This window comes from Suricata suricatta, chromosome 9 (assembly GCF_006229205.1).
Source record: "Suricata suricatta isolate VVHF042 chromosome 9, meerkat_22Aug2017_6uvM2_HiC, whole genome shotgun sequence".
NCBI lineage: Eukaryota > Metazoa > Chordata > Mammalia > Carnivora > Herpestidae > Suricata > Suricata suricatta.
Window position 1 is genome coordinate 85182037 of NC_043708.1, and position 14512 is coordinate 85196548.

At 41.9% G+C, this 14512-nt stretch overlaps 2 long non-coding RNA genes across 2 annotated transcripts in view; one reads left to right on the top strand and one right to left on the bottom strand.

Moving 5' to 3' along the window:
- The window catches only part of LOC115302842, a 14771-nt gene extending 10324 nt beyond the window's left edge, over positions 1-4447 (bottom strand). The window contains exon 1 of the long non-coding RNA XR_003913664.1: positions 4088-4447. This is a non-coding gene — a long non-coding RNA (uncharacterized LOC115302842). The remainder of the gene's footprint in view (positions 1-4087) is intronic.
- Positions 4448-5646: 1199 nt separating this feature from the next.
- LOC115300865 lies at positions 5647-6128 on the top strand. The gene is made up of 2 exons (XR_003912893.1): positions 5647-5826; positions 6015-6128. It is a non-coding gene; the product is annotated as an uncharacterized LOC115300865 (long non-coding RNA).
- Positions 6129-14512: the final 8384 nt, after the last annotated feature.

The following is a 14512-nucleotide window of genomic DNA, read 5'->3' on the forward strand; positions in this document are numbered from 1 at the left end:
TTAATTCAAAGATAGTCAACTGTATCATTCCCATCATTCCCCCTTTTATAATTTGTGGGTTTTTTGGTTCTATTTAAGAAAACGTTTTCCTGGAATGCCTGAGTGGCTCAGTTGGTTAAGCATCCAATTGTGGTTCAGGTCATGATCTTGCAGTTTGTTGGTTTGAACCCCTCATCGGGCTCTGTGCTGAAAGCTCAGAGCCTGGAGCCTGCTTCACAATCTGTGTCTCCCTCTCTCACTCATGCTCTGTCTCTGTCTCTCTCAAAAGTAAACAAACATTAAAAAGTTAAAAAAAAAAGAAAACTCTCCTTGACTTGGATAACAGAAATCTCTTATTTTCTCTTTAAAAAATTTTTCTGTTGCTGCTTGATTTGTCTTTCACGTTTGGGCTTACACTCTATCTGGACCTGAATTTTAATAGAATGAGATAGGAGCCACATGTTATTGTTTTCATATGGATATTCCATTGTCACCCATTGTTGACAATATTATTCTATCCCTACTGTGCTGCAGTGCCAATTTTTAAATTATTTTTTCAAACTTTTTTTTTTTTAGGTAAACTCCATATCTAACCATGTGGCTCAAGCTCAAGATCAAGAGTTGCATATTCTACTCAATGAGTCAGCCTTCTTTGTTTTAAATCTGTGTCCCTATATATGTATCTGTTTCTGGGGTTTCTCTTCTGTCCCACTGATCTACTTGTCTATAGATTTTAAGCTTTAGAGGATATTAAATTTTTGAAAAGGCCTTTGCCACAAGTTGAAGGAGGTTATTTGCTACCTTTAAAAAAAGTAATAGGTTCCTTGAAACTACTTTCCATAGAAAAGGAACTTCTGAGAAGTTTCCTAGTTGTCCCAGCTATGAGTGAAATTGCAGAAACAAAGGCAGTCATTTTCAATTCATGTTTTCTTTTTTTGGTCAGTATCTCTTCCTCTATTTCTGGTCCTCTCAAACATCTCTCTTGTCCACAGGAATCTACCTTCTGTCTTTTCCTCTTTCTTCTATCACTCCTCCCTCTTTACTGGATCCAGAAAACTTTGTAGAGTCAAATAGAAACAATGACAACACAACCCTTTTCAGGCACATTGGCATTTTGAAATGGTATCCTTTTAACAAGATGCCTCCAAACCAATAGGAATGAATCTCTAATTCTAAGGCAGCCACAGAGGGTTGATTTATTCTTCTGTAATGGGGTGAAACAGGGCTGGATGACATCTTGTTCTGCAGTCCAGACAAGTCACATAATTAATGTGTAGGAAATAGGAATAATTAGTATTAGAAGATCTATTTCTCAGTGTTTTTTTTTTTTTGAGTGGGGAGCCTTCTTAGTGACCTTTAAATTTTGAACTAAATGAATAATGGTTTATTCAGCTCCCTGCAAAGATTTGCTCTTCTCTTAATTAATTGTTAAGAAATTGCAAAATTAGACTGCAGGACTTCATTTAAAACTCTTTTAAGCAAAAGTGAAAAGACAGAAGGGCCTCAAGGTGGACCTTCCTTCAGCAAAACATTACTTGTCTCCATCTGGTTCCTTTAATGAAATGTTGCCTTACATGCTTCCCCCCTGCCAGTTGTGGCCCCAAAGCAATGCTTCAGTTTTCTGTTAAGGAATCTTTCTTATGAAGACCATGTCCCCTTCCTTTATTTTTGCCCCCCTCCTGATGGAAGTCAGCTGACTGAGATGTAGTGCAAGGTATGTGTGCTGTTGCCTACCACCATCCTCCCTCTAGATTCCATGCAGCTGGATCAGATAGATAAGATTCAGTTCAGTTTGACTCAGTTCTCTTTTTTGAGCACCTACTATGTTCTCTTTTTTGAGCACCTAATATATGCTGAGCACTGAGGTATGCACTGGGAATAACAGAGGTGAATGGGATAAAGCAGGATTCCTGCCCTCATTGTGCTTACATTCCAGGGGAAGCTTGGACATTAACAAGTAATGACCATTATGAAGGAAGTGTTGGGTGAGACCAAAGCTACCCACATATGTACTACATCCAGGGGGAGGCAGATGCTGGTCCAGGGCTCAAGTTACCATACAATTCACACAAGCATTTTCTCTGCCTAACCCACAAAATTTTATTACATTTAACAAACATTTGTTGAACAACTAATTGATAGGAGACTTTGTGGTGCATTCTAGGAAACAGGGCTTGGGGGAGAGGAGGAGCAGAGCCCAAAGATGAGTAGACTATGATTCATGATCTCAAAGGGCTTGGATTTGGAGGTGGAGATGGGGATGCATGAAAACAATGCAAAATGTACTCTAAGAAAGACACATGTGACACATTAATGACAGAACTCAGGGAGAAGGAGATACAATTTGGGAGGTGGGTGGCATTGTGAAAGTCTCAATAAGGAAGAGATATTTATGGTGATTTTTTTTATGGGATTGTCTTTTAAGGTTCCCAGACCCAATTCCAACATGGACAGAGGAGAAGCAGGGGAGGGGCAGGAGAATTCCTTCACATAACAAACCAAGCAATTCTCAGAAGCCAGTAGGGTGTCTGAGAATCCAATTCAATTTTGACAGTATCTATCCCAAGATAGCATCAGATTCTACTGGTTAAGGGCTCAGTCATACAAGACTGTCCCCCATCCCCTACATCAGACACCACTTGCAAGCCTCTGGCTATTACCTGGGCTTCTGACCAACTGACTATAGATTGAAGCGACCTCCTCCTTAGATTTGATTAATACACTAGAACATCTCGCAGGACTCAGTGAAACACTTAACGTTTAATATGTTATTAAAGGCTACAGTAAGAGATATGAATCAACAGCCAAATGAAGAGATACATAAGGCCAGGTTCAGAGATAGGGTGTGGAGCTCCCTGGGCACCACTTCTCCCACACCTTCAAATGTTCACTAACCCTGAAACTCTCTGAATCCAGTCCTTCTGGGTTTTTATGGAGGCTTCATTACATAGTCATGATTGACTAAGTCATTGGCCATTGGCTAATTCATCCTCTAGCCCCTCTCTTCATAGGTAGGAAGTAGGACTGAAAGTTCAAACTCTCGAATCTCCTGGTCATTTCTTCTAGGAACCAGCCCCCCATTCTTAGGTTACTTAAGGGTTTTCCAAAAATCATCTCATCAACATAACAAAAGAATCTTCATCACTCTTGTCACAGGAAATTCCAAGGGTTTTTAGGAACTATGAGCCAGAAACTGTGGAGGAAGGTCAAATATGCATGAGAAATATAAATTTTGGTCATTCAGATTTCTTATAAATCACAGTATCACAGCTGGGCAGATTTTAACCAGAAATTATGGGGAAAGCTTCTGGGTGGAAGGTGTAGCCTGAGAAAAGACATAGAAGCAGGGGGCTATAGTTACAGGGAATGGTAGAAGGGGCTGGAGATGTAGGTGAGAGGGCCACAATACTGAAGGCTTTCTGTGAAAAAGAAGAAAAAATTGCACATCTAACTTAGTAATTTAAAAAAGTTTTGATGTTTATTTTTGAGAGAGAGAGAGAGAGAGCATGAGTGGGGAGGGGCAGAAAGAGAGGAAGACACAGAATATGAAGCCATCTCCAGGCTCTTAGCTGTCAGCACAGAGCCTGATATGGGACTGGATCCCATAAACTGTGAGATCATGACTTGAGTTGAAATCAGATGCTTAACTGACTGAGTCACCTAGGGGCCCCAGAATGCACATCTAAATTGTTGTGGAAGGAGAAGATGCATTGTCAGAGCTCTGTGCCTTTGACACATTTTTCTGGCCATGGCAGAAAGGCAGTTGACAGAAAGGGTGAGGTTGGGGTGTTGAGATAATCCATTGGAGGTGATTGAAATAGGCTTTACACAGGGGCTTGTGAATGTGAGAAGTGCAACACGGAAACTGAAAGGACCCCATAAAAAAGGTGTTTTTTTTTTCTTTACTCCCTTTCCGGCTTCTATTCTTTCTGGGACCTGTACCCCATCCCACTCTACACATGCCGTGTAATGCAAATAGCATATGCCCTCCTTGTGAGGGACAAAGAGGTAATGATGTCTTTGGAGTTTTCCAGCACAATAGATAACATCTAAGGAGTGACCAGGCAGGGTCGTCATAAGGTTCGCCAAGACCACTTACTTCACGCACCTTGATGCCAGGACCCCTGGTTCCAAGAAATAAGTGACTTCTGAAGGACACTTGGCCCCTGTCATTGGTCTGACCAGTTTCTGGATGCCTAAGAGGATGCGTGCACCGGATCACAATCGTCAATCAAAGCCCCAGGCCCCAAACAGAGATGAGACTCGTGCTCTCTGTCTTTCATAGTCTCTTGGATGCTCCGTCCATCTGTCTATTTCTATGTACCTTCAGTAACTCTGCTTTCACTTCCTACTGGCTCACATTTGATTTCCATCCTAGGTGAAGTGAAGACCCTCTTCGCTAGTCCTGTGGGACCCCTCCTGCGTCTTCAGACCTAGTCTGCCTGCATTGGAAGGAGTCACAGGGAGGAACACAGGGGACAAGAGGTTACAGAATACAGAATTGAGCTACAGAATGACCCTTTCTTCTCATATTCTGAGATGATTCTAAGATTTTGAGGCTGGCTGGCTGGGAGAAAGATGGTGTCTCTACAGTGGGCAGTTATCCTTTGTGTGTTTGGTTTTCCTGTGTTTGCTCTGTGAGGCTGTATGGGAAGCAGGTTCTTACTTTCCAAAGAGGAAAAGAGGAGTCTAGAAGGGGCCAGGCCTGTCATTAGCTCCAGGTACCTAGGTGTAGGCACTTGACACAGGTTTAGCCAATTTATCTGTTGGGACACTGAATCTGGGGAGGCGACATGGAGAGTCAGGGGCATACCTCCTGTAAAAATAAAAGCACATGGAAATTAAAAAAAAAAAAAGCCATTAGATGCTCCTGCATCCCTGTTGTCCAGTCATGGCGAGGCTCCTCCCCATCTTGACTGTCACCGCTGGATTTCATAGCCTAGGATATGTCCTTTAAAAAATTTTTTTTTGATATATTTATTATTGAAATAGAAAGAGAGCATGAATGGGGGAGGCGCAGAGAGAGAGGGAAACACAGAATTCGAAGCAGGTTCCAGGCTCTGATTTGTCAGCACAGAGCCTGACATGGGGCTGAAACCCACAAACCATGAGATCATGACCTGAGCTGAAGTAGGACACTTAACCGACTAAGCCACCCAGGCGCCCCTAGGATATGTCCTTGACTGGCCTCATCTCTTTTCCCTGCACCAACATTACATCTTGCGTATAATCCCACCATGGGATGCTAAACTATCCTGCCCCATGGCCACCAGCAGCCCAGAGTCAGGGCTGTTCCCTCCCAACTTGAGGTGAGTTCAAAGGCTAGGGATGGTGACTCACTATTTTCAGTGTGTGTTCCTTAGCCATGAAAACATTTTTAGGGGGAAGCGGAACCACTCAATGTGAACTTTTGGCTTTCTGGTTACTCAATAAGTAAGTGAACAGCCTTGAGAGACAAGATATCTTAAGTACATAGTGCCAATGGAGTAATTACATAGTCATCCATTTCCTATATAAATAAGTGTCCTGGCAGGAGAATGGGACCATGTGTGTCTGACCCCCATTACTGCCAGCTGGCAGCCAGGACGGGGGATGGGGAAGGCCTTGTGGAAAGAGCATTCTAGGATCTGGGTTCTAGTCCCATTATTATCACCACATGGGGTGGGTCGTTATGGTGAGCTCTTCATTTGCCTCCTCATTTATAGTCAAATCTTTTTGGCAGGCTTTAAAAGTCGCATGAGCTGCTTTTACTTCCCAGACATTTCCAGCACTCCTTAGATACACTCTAAATGCATTTCCTCGGTGCAGCCTGCAGAGTTGCCTCATGCACCAAAATGTCCCCAGAAGGTGAGCAGTCAACACCTCGGCTCCTTCCTTTCTGTCCCGGACTGTGTGGACAAAGACAGACCAGAGAGAGCAGAGGGTTGGGAGGAAGTGTGCTGGCAAAAAGCTACTCTGGGTTCTGAAGCTAACTGAGGAAGTTTTTCCATTTCTCTGCAGGAGGATTAATGACAGTGATTTCTTTCTTTCTTTAGACCTGGGAAAACTTTGATAATTGCTGTTTTGGTTCAGAATTTGAACATTTATCTGGTATCAGGGTAACTGAATAAAAATGACCTAGGAGGCTGACTAAAAATATAGCTTCTGAAGTTTGGATTGGAATCCTGGCATCTGTATTTTCAAAAAAGGTTTGTGCTCTAATTCTCATGCACAGTCAGGCCTGGACACCTTCGAGTTCTGAAGTTTACTTCCTAAATCTTGCAAAATTATTGAACCTTATTTGAATGAGCAGTAATTGACCACATAGTTTTTCACTAATAATGAAATTTGCCTATGTCTTTTTTGTATGAGCTTTGTAACATCAAGGACAGTGGCTATTCTTAATCATCTTCATAACCGCAAGAACATCCAGTAGATATTAACAAGTTACCATTAAATTAAACCAGAAACATTGCACACATTTACTGAGTTCCAGTGAAGGCGATGGTATGTTAGATTTTATGCTGACGAGTTCATGGGTTACTTACTCGCTTGCTTGGTTTTATTTCATGGTAGGGCTACTTTTTCCTCTTGCTTTTTTCTCTCTTTTTTTTTTTTCTCTTGTTTTTCCCCCCCTTTGCTACTCCATGCTGTAGTTCTTGTAGAGAACTGCATGACAGTACAAGGTTGCAGAAGAAACTCTTCTTGGTGTAGTTGGCTGGTTGGTTATCATGGCCACGGAGGATTAGGAGAGTCTGTCTCTGGACTCTCCAGCCTAAGCCCTTTTCACTAAGCCAACAATTCCACTCCATCCTGTGAGTGAGAGAAAGTTTTCTTTTGTTTCATTCTCAAAACCACAGCTCTTCGGCAGGGTCCTCACTTCCCATGGAGATGGTCCTGTGAGCCCTTAGTGTCTTGCATCACAGAATGACTGTAGTTGCAGAGATGAAGGCAATGGAACAATGAAACTCCCAGTAAACGGATTTACATGCAGCCACTATGGACCAAACTGAGACAGTAATTGACCCCACCAACCGCCTGTGATTATTCAAGGTGCAGTAATCTCACGGGGCCTCATTCATCTCATTGCTGGCATCTTAGCTGACTGCAGAATAATTACAGGGAATTCCAGTTAAGACTTAGGAAGATTTGTCACTGGCCAGTGGGTACCACTGGCTTAGGAAAACTCGACATACTTATAATTAGTATAAGCCAGCTACAAGTAACCTCTTGTTAAAATGCAAATTATTAGAACATCTATTACCAAAGAAGAAAAGTTTTTCTTTTTTTAAATATTAGGGATTCCAGGCACAGGAATGTGTGGTGAACTTGAAAAGCTTGATGCCAATTATGTGCTTCACTGAATTAAAATGAATTGATGTTATTAATAAAGACTCAAATGATCTACCCTGCCAGCCCAACCTTTTACCACCTTGCATTTTATTAGAAATGAACTTTTCAATTAAGATCTGTCTTCCCACACTTAGCAAATTGAGTTTTCCAGACGTATGGTTCAGTCACAGAAGCTTAAAGAACATGGTAGGGACTCAGGTGGGAGGAGGGGTGGCGGGTCATGCCCAATTTGCTGTGACAGCTTGCCAGTCTCTAATACTATATTTCAGCTTCTCTCAGAGTAATGTGGTCCCTTGTCTAGGTCCCTAATACTGAATAATTTATTCAATAAAAGAGTGCAATTTAAAGGAAAGTGAATGAAGATGTTTACCCTTGGTGGCAGCTCTCTAAAATAATATTTGCAGCGAAAATTGAGATGAACCCGTCTTTATTTTGGTAAGAAGAGGAGGGATAGATGGGAATAAAAGTGTTTAAAGACCTATTATTATTCTCAACTTAGTTTGTCCTAAGAAGCAGTTTTCCATGAAAATGAGAAAACATTCAATTTGAAATTCTTCCTAGAAGCTAGATTGATTTACAAATGTTTGGCACATTAATTATTTTATAAGTAAATAGAGATATAATTTAAGGCATGGGTCAGCACTTTCTTAAGAGAAAGAATCAGTCGTATATTTATTCTGATTTGGTGGTCTCTTTAAAGTCACACAATTATTTTGGAGGCTCTTTTCCACCTTCACCTCCTCCTCTTTTTTTTTTTTTTTAGAGAGAGAGTGAGTGAGTATCCGGAAATCTGAATGCTGACTGGATAGTTTTTGATATATATTTTTTTACATGCAATAGATACTGTAGTTATGTTTTCTTTTTAAATGCTTATTTATTTTTGAGAGAGAGAAACAGCACGAGTTGGGGAGGGACAGAGAGAGAGGAAGACACAGAATCAGAAGCAGGCTCCAGGCTCTGAGCTGTCAGCACAGAGCCCAACACTGGGCTTGAACTGATGAATTGTGAGATCATGACCTGAGCTGAAGTGGGATGCTTAGCTGACTGGGCCGCCCAGGCGCCCCAACTTCCTACTTCCTTTATTCCAATCTTTCTAGGTTACTCAGAGTCATAAGGAAGGACAGTGGCCGAGCTGTACCACTGTACAATTTATGTAACCACCTCTCTCTCCCTGGCCAGTATCAGCTGGATGAAACTTGTGGGTTTTTGGGGGGTGAGGTGCATTTCTTTGTTACCTCTCCTCTTTTTATTATGTGTGCTTTCCATCTCACTACCAGTTTTTCATAAGATCTCTGTCTCTACTAAATGGTGGCTGTGTGGCGCCTGAGATTTTAGTTTGTCTTGTTCACTCTGTGTGCCTGGCGCTGGGAGGGGAGCAGTGCCTGGTGCACAGGGACTGCATGCTGGTCCCCTCCGGCCTCAGCTGGTCCATTTCCTGACCCTTCAGTTCCCTGCACCAAGCCTACACCGTCCCCTCAGCTGTCATCCCCACACAATCCACACCCCCCTCCTCACTTCTAGGTTCTGCTCACACTGTTCTCCGCACTGAACCTGCTTCCCTCCTCTTCTCTTTCTAACCAAATCCTACCCATGCTTGCATACAGGGGATTCACGTCCTCCATGATGGTTTCCACTGGTCCACACGTCCTGGTTTCTGTAGTCCGACTTTGGCTGGCTGTCATGTCCTGTCACAGGGTCTGCCTTAGTTCTTTCAGAGTTTCATGAAAGATGGTGTTTGTCCTTGTGTATTTAGGTCTAGGTGAGTAGCATAGATCCTATGCCTCAAACTTGTATGGCATGTTTGGTCCTTTAAGAAGTGGGCGTGGTGCGGAGGCTACATGTCCAGCAGATGCTCACTGCTCACTGTCAGACCTCTTTCCTCACCAGTGTGGTGCGTGATGCCTGTGTCATGTGGAATACATCCTCTGTTTGGTCATGACTCCAGGTCAGCTCAAAACGTGGGTGACATTTCCTCCCTCAGACTTCCCAAGGTTCCACTCATCTTTCTGGATAGTTCAGCAGGCAGCATCTACAAGAGAGGTTGCATTCTTAATGGTTGGCTTTTTCCTGGTGGCCTTTGTCCTAGACTCAGCTCAGTTACTTCTTTCTGCATCTGGTTGCCTTTGTTTTTTCCTCTCTTTCTAGCCATAATGTATCATTATTTTTTTAAAAAGGTACATTTCGAATTTGGTCATAGCCCTTCTGTGCATGAGACTAGTCACTCTATTTAAAAAAAAAAGAGCTTTTATAATTTGTACTTTTCACTGTCAGTCTGACCTTCACTGCACTTCATTCAAATTACTGAGCTTTTATTGTTTTGAGCTACCCTTTCACCCTTAAATCTCAAAAATGCTTTTTCTGTCAAATCTTATTTAGGAGGGTTAACCGAGGAATATGACTATATGTAGAATATTGACACCCAACAGGGTCCTTGAAATAGATGACCTTGGACATGGGCACTGAGATAATTAGCAAAAGAAAATTGACAGAAACCAACTGCTTCCAAGATAGCACAGGGTCACAATTAAAAGAAGGACAGTGGAAATTGAACAGAGGATCTGATCAAAGACAAAAGCTTACCAAGGGACTGGATTTTTAAAGAAAATCTTTAGGGCACCTGTTATTCATGCAATAGTAATTCCACAGTGTGTACTGAGCAACTACTATATTATCTACACTGTTCTAGGCACTGATATTATAGAGAAATAAGAGCGGGTGAGTGACCTGTTCACAGTCTAGTAGGGTGGGAGTCAGGGCAGTGGCAGCAGTAGAACACATAAAAATGCACTGTTTTGGGAAGAAAAGGTGATAAATTTAGTTTTGGGTTCAAGGTACCTATAGTCTATCTAAGTGGGACTGCCAGTAAGGGTTGTTTTCTCATTTATAGAGATGTTATGTCCAACCCGGCGTTGCATGGACAGCTGTTAGAGGTCTTGCAGAAGAGATGGCTTTTTGGACGAGCTGGGCTCACAGAGCATATGAATGATACTGTATTCTCACAGTTGCTCAGTGTGATGCCTTTTCTTTAATAATACTCATGGTGGCACCTGAGTGGCTCAGTAGGTTAAGCGTCCGGCTTTGGCTTAGGTCATGCTCTCACCATTTGTGGGTTCAAGCCCCGCGTCCGGCTCTGTGCTGACAGCTAGCTCAGAGCCTGGAGCCTGCTTTGGATTCTGTATCTCCCTCTCTCTCTGACCTTTCCCTGCTAGTGCTGCCCCTCTCTATCTCTCAAAAATAAATTAAAAACATTTAATAATACTCATGGAAGGGGATGAGGGGTTCTGTGAGTGTCTCAGCCCTTGGCCCATAACACCTTCCTCTCAGAAGCAGAAATCACAAAGGAGATGCCTTCTTTCTGTAATCAAGCTTATGAAAGCAATTAGAATGTTCTATGGCTTATTTCCTGCCTTTCTAGACTACTTTGTAGGTTGACATCTGAAACGGCCTCCAACCTGGCAGCCCTGTTGTACTTGAAAGAAAGGGGAATGTTTGTATTTCTTAGAAACAGAATATGCACCATTCTTTTTTTAGCTGTTGGGGGGGAACACAGGTTCACCACTTCAGTAAATGTAAAACAATAACTTTTTTCCTTGTTACCAAAATACAAACTCATCACAGAAAGTTCACACAGTAGAGATAAGGGAAATAATGCAATGAAACTCCGCCCTCCTGATATAACCACTGTTGACAACATCTTGGCTTTCTGATCTTTTTTTCTCTTAAATGAACATATTGCTATATACCATATATAGTTGGTTCACACTGTGCTCTAGTGTGCTCAACCAAATAGTTGGTTCCATACTAGGTACAAAATGAGTTCACATTAGTTTTAATATTCTAGTCAAATTAACCGATGGCTCCAATACACAAGAATATCTTACATGTTTCTCTCTTTTCTTGCCTTCTTTCACGTCTCAGAGTTTCAGCTCACACAGAAAGTTTCAAAAACTCAAGGGTATTTACTTAACCCTAGGACTCAGTCCCAATCACTGTCCTGCCACAGAAAAAGACTAGAAAATCTGTCTAGTCAGCTGAATAATCCCATTCTCTTGGCTGTTACTGTTCTTTTATTTTTAATTCCAGTAGAGTTTACGTGTTATATTAGTTTCAAGTGTACAATACAGTGATTCAACAATTCTGTACGTTACTCAGTGCTCATCTTAATCCCCTTCTTCTATTTCCTCTATCCCTTTTCCCCCTCCCCTCTGCTAGCTACCAGTTTGTTCTCTATAATTAAGAATCTGCATTTTTGTTTGTTCGTTTCTTCCCCCCCTTGTTTGTTTTGTTTGTTAAATGCTACATATGAGTGAAATCATATGGTATTTGTCTTTCTCTGACTAACTTATTGTCTATTTCTCTTCCTCATGCCACATGATATTGCTTCAGTGTTGCACCTGACCACTACTAAAGGTCTGTGGTGATATGGCCATACTTGCCATTGACACTGGTGGTCTGACAGTCTGGGACAGCTGAAGAAAGTGACTTTTGGAATGATGTACATGTTAGCTCAGGAGCAATTTTTCAGACTACTCTTGAAGGGGGAAGGGGAAAGTGTTTTTTTCTACATTATTACATATTACATTCAGCAGGGTTATAGTATCTGCCTGGGCTCCTACAAACACATAATCACATGTTTGCAGGTTGGGTTCTTTAGAAACAAACACTAAGATGGAGTTGAGATGTAAGATGTTTATTGGGGATTAATACCTGAGAAAGGAAAGGGGGAAGCAGCAGCATTGGGCAGAGAAAGAAACTGAGCTGTGCTGCAGGTCTGACAAAACTTCAGCCAGCCCACTAGGGAGCTTTGGAATGAGTATTGCCCATCAAGGTTGTCCCTTGTTGGGCTGAAATGGCTGAGCCTTTGTACCCCTGTCTTATTCAGCCGCTGGATGTGGGCTGTCTCAGGGAAGGACATGACCTTGGCAAGGTGGCGCTCCACAGCTGAGGCAGATCTGAAAGACTTCCTGCTATCCCTGAAATGGGCAGCAATCATTCCCTGGAGAGGGATCTGCATGGTGCATCTCTGGTCTACCACAGTCCATAGTCTCCCTGGCTCCACTTCTTCATATATTTTGGGGGAGCAGCCCTGAGGATACCAGTGGGACTCTCTTCTTGATTTAAAACTTAGAAGAGGGAGGTTAGTGGGATGAACTATAGTTTCTGCTGCCATAGTTGATCTTGGGGCTGTAATTGATATTTGTTACCTTTCTCTACTGTCTATTGTAGATTTCTCTTACCTTCATTGACCAGGTCTGCTAGCCTCAGGGGCTTGAACCTGATGCTAAGGGGTGTGAGACCTTGGGCAGAGGTTACTGTATCTATTCATTTATAGTCATAATTGGTCAAGGGAGGGCCAAAAGATATCCAAATGAATTACCTGAATGCCAGCCATATTCCTCATTGCCCCTATTTTGTAAAAATAGTGTTGCTTTATTCTCATAATCAAGGATGATTCCTCTGATAAGATGGAGATTCCTCTTTTTGCCTGCTGGCCCTCAGAAACAAGTAGCCCAAAGGGACCAGGCAGCAGTTTATAGTCCAATGGAGACTTTGCTAGTTCTCTGGTAGAAGTTTCTTCTCTGGGAACCAGATCTTAATCCCTGTAGAACACAAAGTGTGGGGACAGGAAGCACACATTTTAAAATTTGGTCATTGGGAGTGATGGTAAATGGAGTAGTTTTTACTTCAATCTCCTGGTTCCCAGACCTATGTATTCTTTCTGTAGAGACAGTGTTATGTAATGATATTTTATCCAAAGTCTATACCGTGTTCTGGAGGATGGCATCTCATTCTGTTAGAGTCCGTGGCAGGGATAATTCACTGTGGCTTAGATCTGCTGAACTCTTTCCTGCTCTGGGCTTCATCCAAACCTGGCCACTCTTTGGTCACCAGGTGTATGGATCAGAAAACAATAGTTTTTATTTCCAATAGAACTTTATGCACTGGTGGAAATATTTGTCATCTATGTTATCAGTATGGTAGCCACTGGGTACATGTGGCTATTGAGTATTTGAGTATTTGAAATGTGGCTACTGAAACTGAGGAATTGACATTCTAATTTAATTATTTAATTTAATTTAAAATTTTAGCCAAGTAGCCTTGTGTGTCTAGTGGCCACTGCACTGGATATTGCAGGTGCAGAATATACTGCCTCCAGAATTCCAAAGGGTTCAGCACATGTTTTCCTTCCCTCCTTATTTTATTTATTATTCTTTTCATTGCCAAAAGAGGCAATGCTTTATTTTTAAATAAATTTTTGGAGGGGATGTATGGTATGATCCAGGTCAGCAGACCCTAAGATTTTTACTAAAGTGGTGGCCCCAGTTTATGAGTCACTTTATGAATCTTCATTGGGTTAATCTCCCACCCTTGGATGTGTGTGTCTTACAAAGTCTGAGTGATAGCTGCCTCTTGTGTATCTATTACACTCAGCATGATATTATCAATATGATGGATCAGTATTGCTTGGGATGTTCAGATGATTCAGGCCTTTTTGGATTCTAGTATGACAAAGTACAGACAGTTGACATAGTCCTGAGGGAAAACTCTAAATAAATAATGTCTGTCTCACACAAAGCAAAATGTTTCTGATTCTCTTTTCTGATCCATTCATCAAATCAAATCAATAGCCACATACCATGTACCTGACGCTGTGCTAATTTGCTTTAGCAGATATCATGTCTGACACAGTGGCTCCAGCTGGGCTACTGTTTGGCAGAACTTGTGGTAGTCTATATCAGGGATTAGTAAACTATAGTCTATGGGCCAAATCTGACCTCTGCCTGTTTTTATAAATAAAGTTTTATTGGAACACATAGCCACACCACTCACATGTTATTTGTAACTACTTTCACACCACAGTGGGAGAGTTGAATTGCTATAAAAGAGACTGTATGGCCCACAAAGCCTAAAATACTTATTATCTGGCCCTTTATAGAAAATGTTTGCTGAGTACTAGTTTACCTTCATTCTTCAGGATCCATCTAGCTTCTGTAGGGGCTGGAGAGGTGAAATAAATGGAGATATTATGAGAGCAACAACCACTTGATCCTTTAGATCTTTAAGAGTAACACTCATTTCTACCTGCCCTGGCCATCCTTCCCCTCTGTATTGGGTAATGCCAATTGATAACTATAAATTTAGCACTGGGGAAATAATCAGCAGGTTAATCTGTGGGTCCATTGAACCTATTGTAAGCCAG